Genomic DNA, 8,003 nt, shown 5'->3' with positions numbered 1-8,003 from the left:
GGCATACTCGGTGAATCGAACCGTAGCCCTTCATGAATTCAATTCGTTATTTGTGGTCACCAAAACTGAATATTAACAAATATTTACGATTCTTTGAAGGGAGCATGTTTTACTTGAACCCTTATGTCCTTTTTCATTGTGAGATATGCAAGAATGGAACATGTACTAGCATTGCAGTAGTGCAAGTCATGTTAGTTTGCCAAGACTGCACATGATACTGTCGATTATAACTATTACATACCAAATTTGAGTGTCATGAGATCACTGGTTATTGCTGTGACAAATCAAAACTGTCAACATGGGCGTTCCATATTGAACATCAATCACTTAACTACAATATTGTATTCGTGAATAACTATTCGTATTCGTAACCCAAAATTCATGATACGTATCATATTCTCCACATAGTGTATTCGTTGCAGCCCTAGGTATCGTATCAAAGGTTGTGTGCCAATACCAGCACTACTCTTAAGATATACACTTCTTTGGTGAAACTCATGAGAATGTATGGTGGCAAAATAAAATGCTAGAAGTGCAAAATACATGGATTCAGCTCAAAGTCATAGTATTCTGGCATGCACAAGGGACACAACTCCGCACAGCATGTTGAGGCACTTTAAATGGGTGGACCACTCCAGGCCTCCAGATGCACTGAATTAAATGTTAAGGAAATATGCAAATGTTAATTCTTTTGCAGAGCAAAGCAAAAACTGAAGCTATCTAAAGATATAAGCAGATGGAGACATACATGGTGAACTGGACGTACCTTCCTCTCTTCCTGTGGCTGGAGTATAACACTACTCATCAGACATCTGTCATATCTACTTCAAGCCCAGGAGTTAATCTAGGTAACTACTGATGAATCAGGGAATACTGCAGTATCAACTACTAAAAGGTCCACCATTAATGCTGTGAGTTCCAGTGGAACATTTCAGGGTATAATCAAAGACTGATAATTGACTGAAAATTTAAGGAAATTTTTCATTGTGTGAATAAAAACATTGACCAATTGTGGTGATCATAGTTTAAATGATTTAACTGTAAAATATATTTCACTTAATATTACATAATTACATGTAATGTAATACCACTGAAATCAGCAAGTAGTGACTTGTATGTCATGTTTGTTAAAAGTAGCACTACTTTGTATTTGCTGAAACCCCTGTATAAAATCCTGCTGTTAAGAATGATCAAATGTAAATATAATGGTGAATCTAGTGGAACCTATGCACAAAATATTCAAATGTGAAATCTGTTAGAACATATATGAAGACTTAAAATGATAGAATCTAAAATCTAGAACCAATAACTAGCTAGAATGATCAAATTTGGAATCTCGTAGAATCTATAAACGAGATATAAGCTAAAATTTACAAATGACAATGTGTTTTATGAAATGTTCTACATATCCAATTACCATCAAAGAAAAATGTGGTGAGTACTATTTTGGGCAAATTTCATATGTAAGAGATGGCCTAGTCTATACTTCAGGAACCATCTTTTTGCATTCTACATCTTTAATCAAAACGATTTCTGATAAAAACACAATTAGTGTGTTCCTTTCCTTTGCCCAAAATTGTTTCTCATGACATGTTACAGACAGTAGAGACGATGATATACTTACATTATTGCCCACTTCAGCCTCACTGTGATGGAGTCGTTGGTGACGAGGTTCTGACTGAGCTCCCATGTACACAGCATGCTCTCCCAGTCATCCACACAGCAGCTGAATCCATTCACAAGTTTCGGTTTTCCTAGGAATGAGAAACACACAAGAATGTAAAGATGTGTAGTACTCCATGAGCTTTATGATGTCCAACGTCATCTGTGCATTCAGTACAATCAGATGCAGGGGAATCAGCCATCAGATAAGGTCAGTGACTTTGGTTTAAGACCACCAAGTTAACAATTGATGTGGCTTTGCATGTGTTTGTGATGAATGCTACTGGTGGGACAGGGTTAGACTTGTACAAGTCTCTAAGGTAATAAATAATTGCAAGACACTGATAATTTCTACAAAACATAAAATATACCTTTAACAGACTGGCATCCTGTCCGCTTATCTAGACTTGCCTCTTTAAACGATAGAATTACTATACATCCATTGGCTTAGCATTTAGTACAGCCTTGGAACAAGGCTAGGACAGGATGAACCTTTTCTAAACACCAGATGCCATCTCTATTTGACACTCATTAAAAAATACATGCTTATGACAGTCATGATCATACAATATCTGCTTAAAGCAGAGGTTTTGGAATTAATCTTGTTGCATTTATTTAAACTGAGGAAAGGAATCCCATAGCATTGTTCATGGTTACCATTTAGTAAAACACAGAACATTGGAACTGCTGACAAACCTGGAAACATATCAGGGCAAATTTGGGATTCAAAACCACTGTCATAGATAAGCTGGCCACCCATACCTCTTGGGTAAAATAGAAAGTTTGCATTTGACAAGAGATTTTTTATGAAGAGATCTAGGGGTACAGTTAAATACACACATACGACTCAATTTGTGGAATACGGCACTAAACTTATGATACATAATTTGTTCCTTTGTATATTTGTAATTGGCAGACATTGTCAGTCATTAACAAATCTCCTATATGACAAGGGAAGATACATGTCATTACCATATGTAATTTGTGGCTTGTACCTGGACAAGGTGATCTGATGATGCATATTGTGACCAACTTAACATACGTGTAACCTTGCTGTCATATCCCAAGTGGAATTTTAAATGAATTCGATGAAAAATATATGAATGACCAAAAAAAGGTCAGACTAAAATATTCCCAGAGATGTGAAATATATGCCCAATGTTAAAGATTAAAGTTGATTAGTTACATACAGATATAAATCTTGTTTTGAAACTCGTAGCGATGTATAATTGCATTTCCTAACACTGTTGGAAGCGCACGTACAATCACCACAACAAGCCCGCAAGATTGTCAGAATTACACTCAGTTGGACCAGTGAGAGCTGTTATGTCAGCAAACACACGTTCGTGTATTTGAATCTCTCACTGTCAATCGCATGATTCTTATCAAAAACTTCACATTAGACGGCAGAATTCTGTTAGCTACGTTCTTAGTATTTTCAATATGATGATGTATATTTTTCATGATTTTTTAAACAATAACGTAATGCCATAAACGATTTAAGAAGTCAGGATTATTTTTATCAAAGCACCGCAACCATTACATTGTTGTATTTTTGCATATAACAAACATCGAGAGGGTTACAAGTCTTCTTCGAGGTTACAGTAAGGGGCGAGTGGTGACGAATGCTAGTGATGGATACTGAGAGCAATGTCCCTTACCATTGCCTCTTTCAACCAGCACAACACATTTGATGTTTCAGGATATATGATGTTCCGATATATTGCCTTTCAGAGGATATAGTATTGGTATACCACCAACTTTGATCCTATTTCATCTGGAACATTTGATATTGACATGCATGCACCCTTTTCACTGAGAAATTTGACATGACTGACAATGTCAGCCAATTAAAGATAAACTATGTTTAAAACAAACACACTTAGAACAAACCTATAGCTACAGATAAAACCAAGTGTTTTTTGGCAGTGATCACTTGCTGTATATTTTAGTCAAGATGCGTAAAAAAGTTATAACAAACTAGAGTTAGTTGTCCCTTTGAGTTCAGTATAAGTGTCTGTATACAAATATGTGATATTATACTGTGTGACATTAAACAACAAATAACTCCATTGTAAGCACAGAGTCTTTGAAAGTGAAAGCATGTAATTTTTTTTGTTAACACAAAACATAACTGTGTTTGTACAGTGAAACACAATGACATTTTTGCACCCTATGTTTGTGAAGGGGACTGTGTCACAACACGTAGCTAATCCGGTCTCTCCTCAACTGGTGGTAGTCAAGCATACATTACCATTCAGTACTCATATCCAGCCGGGGCGGTGGGGGTAGCCTAGTGGTTAAAGCGTAGGTTCGTCACGCCGAAGACCCGGGTTCAAATCCCCACATGGGCACAATGTGTGAAGCCCATTTCTGGTGTCCCCCACTGTGATAATGCTGGAATATTGCTAAAAGCGGCGTAAAACCAAACTCAGTCAGTCATATCCAGCCTCACTATACCCAACTTCCTGCTACCATCCAACAGATCGCCATAGAACACCTACATGACTTGCTACCAAACTGTCTCTTTTATGGGGCAGTGGGGTAGCCTAAAGTTTAAAGCATCTGCTTGTCATGCCAAAGACCTGGGTTCGATTTCCTACAATGTGTCAAGCCCATTTCTGGTTTTCCCCTGCCTTTATATTGCTGGAATATTGTTAAAATCGGTGTAAAACTAACTCACTCACTCTTCCCTTTAAAGCATGTCTACTTACCTAATCCAGTCTCCCCTTGACCAGAGGTAGAACCATCAATCCCCTGGTGACTGTAGGTGCACCATACACAAAGCAGTATCAGAAGCCTCATTGTTGGTGGTGTATCCAGGACCCAGGTCTTTACATATGTTGCTACAACAGCTGACAGTGGTCCAAGTACAATCTACAGGTAAGGCAACATCAGACAGTGGTCCCAACGCAATCTACAGGTGAGTCTACAACAGCAGACAGTGGTCCCAACACAATCTACAGGTGAGTCTACAACATCAGACAATGGTCCCAACACAATCTATAGGTGAGTCTACAACAGCAGACAGTGGTCCCAACACAATCTACAGGTGAGTCTACAACATCAGACAGTGGTCCCAACACAATCTACAGGTGAGTCTACAACATCAGACAGTGGTCCCAACACAATCTACAGGTGAGTCTACAACAGCAGACAGTGGTCCCAACACAATCTACAGGTGAGTCTACAACATCAGACAGTGGTCCCAACACAATCTACAGGTGAGTCTACAACATCAGACGGTGGTCCAAGTATAATCTACAGGTAAGGCAACATGAGAGAGTGGTCCCAACACAATCTACAGGTGAGCCTACAGCATCAGACAGTGGTCCCAGTACAATCCACAGGTGGTGATGCTACAACAACAGACAGTGGTCCCAGCACTATCTACAGGTGATGCTACAACAACAGACAGTGGTCCCAGCACTATCCACAGGTGATGCTACAACAACAGACAGTGGTCCCAGCACTATCCACAGGTGATGCTACAACAACAGACAGTGGTCCCAGCACTATCCACAGGTGATGCTACAAGAACAGACAGAGGTCCACGGACTATCCACAGGTGATGCTACAACAACAGACAGTGGTCCCTGCACCAGCTGCAGATGAGGCTACATCAGACAGTGGTCCCAGTGGTTTCATATTCAACTGGGCCTGGAATTTTAAGACGAATATATATATATATATATGTTCTCTGTCTTTAAAACTTTGTAGCTAAAATAGTTGGATATATCTGGATGTCCTGAAATATAAACATGTAGGTCCTTGAAAACAGGTCTCCCCCTGAATTCTGTCCCGTTGCTGGTATGATAACACTAGCACCCTGACTGTACCTAGGACATCAATGTCTGTGAGACTATCCACCAGTGTAACGTTGCAGGATACGCACACAACTGCCAAAATTAATGTCAACGCCAGTTTGTTCCTATATAAATCAGTTTCCTCCTATCCCTAGCTGATAACGTTGATAAAAACACAATAAAGGTTGGACAATAACAAAATACTCTTGTTCAAAGATAACATGACATAAAAGATTGAATAAGCACTAATATTTCATAATTTGGTGAAGGAAAACCTGGGAAGGTACTATGAATAACCAAGGAACTTTTCACTATCTTATCTTGAATCTTTCAAACAAACCATTGATGAACTCTACATTCAAGTTCTTAGTTCATTTTTAATTCATTAAAATGTGTTCAGACAATCACAAACTTAATTAATATAAACTTTGATTCTGCCAGTCAATAGTATTAGACTAGCATAAACATTACTTGATGAATTATTCTTGATATGTAGCATTATTTGGTGATTATCAGAACAGAGAGTGATTTTTAAAGAACTGTGTTTACCACAAATTGTATTACATACTCACCTGAGACACGACATGGTTGTCAGGCTGCCAGGAAAGTTGTCATGTAATGACATGACATGACAGGCTATATGGGTCAGATCTCTCTCCCTGTATTCCAGCTTCAACATTCCCTTCATACAAACACAGTGACATTGTTCAGATCAATAGCTTCCGTGGTATTGCCTGTGGCCAATATTTCCCTGTAAGATCACCATGCATGGTGCTCTTTGTCACTTAGATAAATAATCGTCATTGAAGAGGGATCCCCTCATACAGCTCCACATTTGTACTGTAAGTGTTATCAGTGTATTTCATGTGCATGTCACATTTTTAATTTGAAATCTGAGGGACCAACCATTGAATATTCCGGGGAGTACATTGGATTTTGTTTGAGACAGAACATTTCTTTCATGAGCACTTCCAAATATTCAATATTTATCTGTGAAAGGAGATCACTTCATGCTAACTTTGAATGTGTCCAGTGATTTATTTGTTTGGGATGTAAAACATAAAGACAAATTATTTTAGTCAAAACATATTTTGGGAACAGATTATCTTTTGTAGCACCATTCCCAGCACTGCATCCTCTCCCCTCCACATCCAAGGTGGAAATATCAAATGGTTGGTCCCTGTTGTGTTATTTCTTGTATTTTCTTTATTGACATTGGGAAGAAATAGACAGAATGTTGAAAACACTGAAACCATGTTTAGATTTCTTTTTCTGTAAGTCCTCCCTTGCATTCATTTCAAAACCATTTAGGTTCATTTCATACTTTTCCCAAATTAATATGTATGTGTTACAGTATGTGAATTCTGATATTCATTCAGCTGGACTATGTGAGTAATGACACTGGAAATTAATTCTGATGATAGTAGATATCTCTGAAATAATGAAGCATGTCAGACATGCAGGATCCTTTCACCGAGGACACCGCCATCAGACCAAAACTTCATAAATACTGATGTCCCATGGAGTGATCTTAGTGCTGGCATGACTTACTCCCATATCGTAAGATTGACAGACAATCATCCAATCACAGACTGCATGGTGAACAACCTCACGGGTACAGGACCACCATCTATCACCCACTGTGAAACCATTGTGAAACCTCTGTGATACCCAGCTAGGATATAATGGTTATCAGCAACATACTGTCTTGAAACATGAATGGGAAATTTGCTGACACCCCTAATGTGCTTTTAACCAGTGTATGAAATAAGCCAAAAATCCAGCCAGACATCAGGGCTAGTAACTTCAAAATGTTACAAGCCCAAAATGGATTTAACCAGACCAAATATGGTGAATTACTCAGATGTATGGCACATCTAAAATTTCTACCAGACCGGGCTGGCTGGCTTTAAATTTAGACCGTCCATCAGAAATCTAGACAGCCTCGGACGGTCGGACGGGCCTTATTTCATACACTGTTTTAACCAATAATTCAATTGCAAAAAACAACAAGCAGAAAACGATGGATAAAATATAACTATTTCGGGGTTCACTTGGTTGAAAAAAGACAGTTAGAAAACATGATAATTTGAAGGATTCATTTCTGAAAAGGAAACCAAGAATCTCACACAAGGTAGATATGTGAGTCATGCAAAAGATCATAACTACCAGTATGGGATAGTAGAAAGCCTAAGGGAAGCAACTCTGCACAGTGAATTGTCCCCCCAATTGTAACATTGTAACATTGTTGTACGCCTTTTGAGGTATGATTTGGTTTGTTGTGTTACGTGACCCTTCGCAATATTCCAGCTATATGGTGGCTGTCTGTAAATAATTGAGTCTGGACCAGACCATCCAGTGATCAACAGCATGAGCATCAATCTACGCAAGTGGGATATGATGACATGTGTCAACCAAGTCAGCAAGCATGACCACCCGATCCCGACTCGAATGCAATATTTCTGTTGGAGTAAACTAATTCTTCAGACAACTTCATTGTATACATGTATCCAAACAGTTTTTGCCAGAGGTCTG

Source organism: Haliotis rubra, unplaced genomic scaffold (assembly GCF_003918875.1).
Source record: "Haliotis rubra isolate DU_JTF1 unplaced genomic scaffold, ASM391887v1 Scf385, whole genome shotgun sequence".
Classification (NCBI taxonomy): Eukaryota; Metazoa; Mollusca; class Gastropoda; order Lepetellida; family Haliotidae; genus Haliotis; species Haliotis rubra.
The sequence above is the reverse complement of the archived record's forward strand: the minus strand, read 5'-3'. Positions refer to the sequence as shown.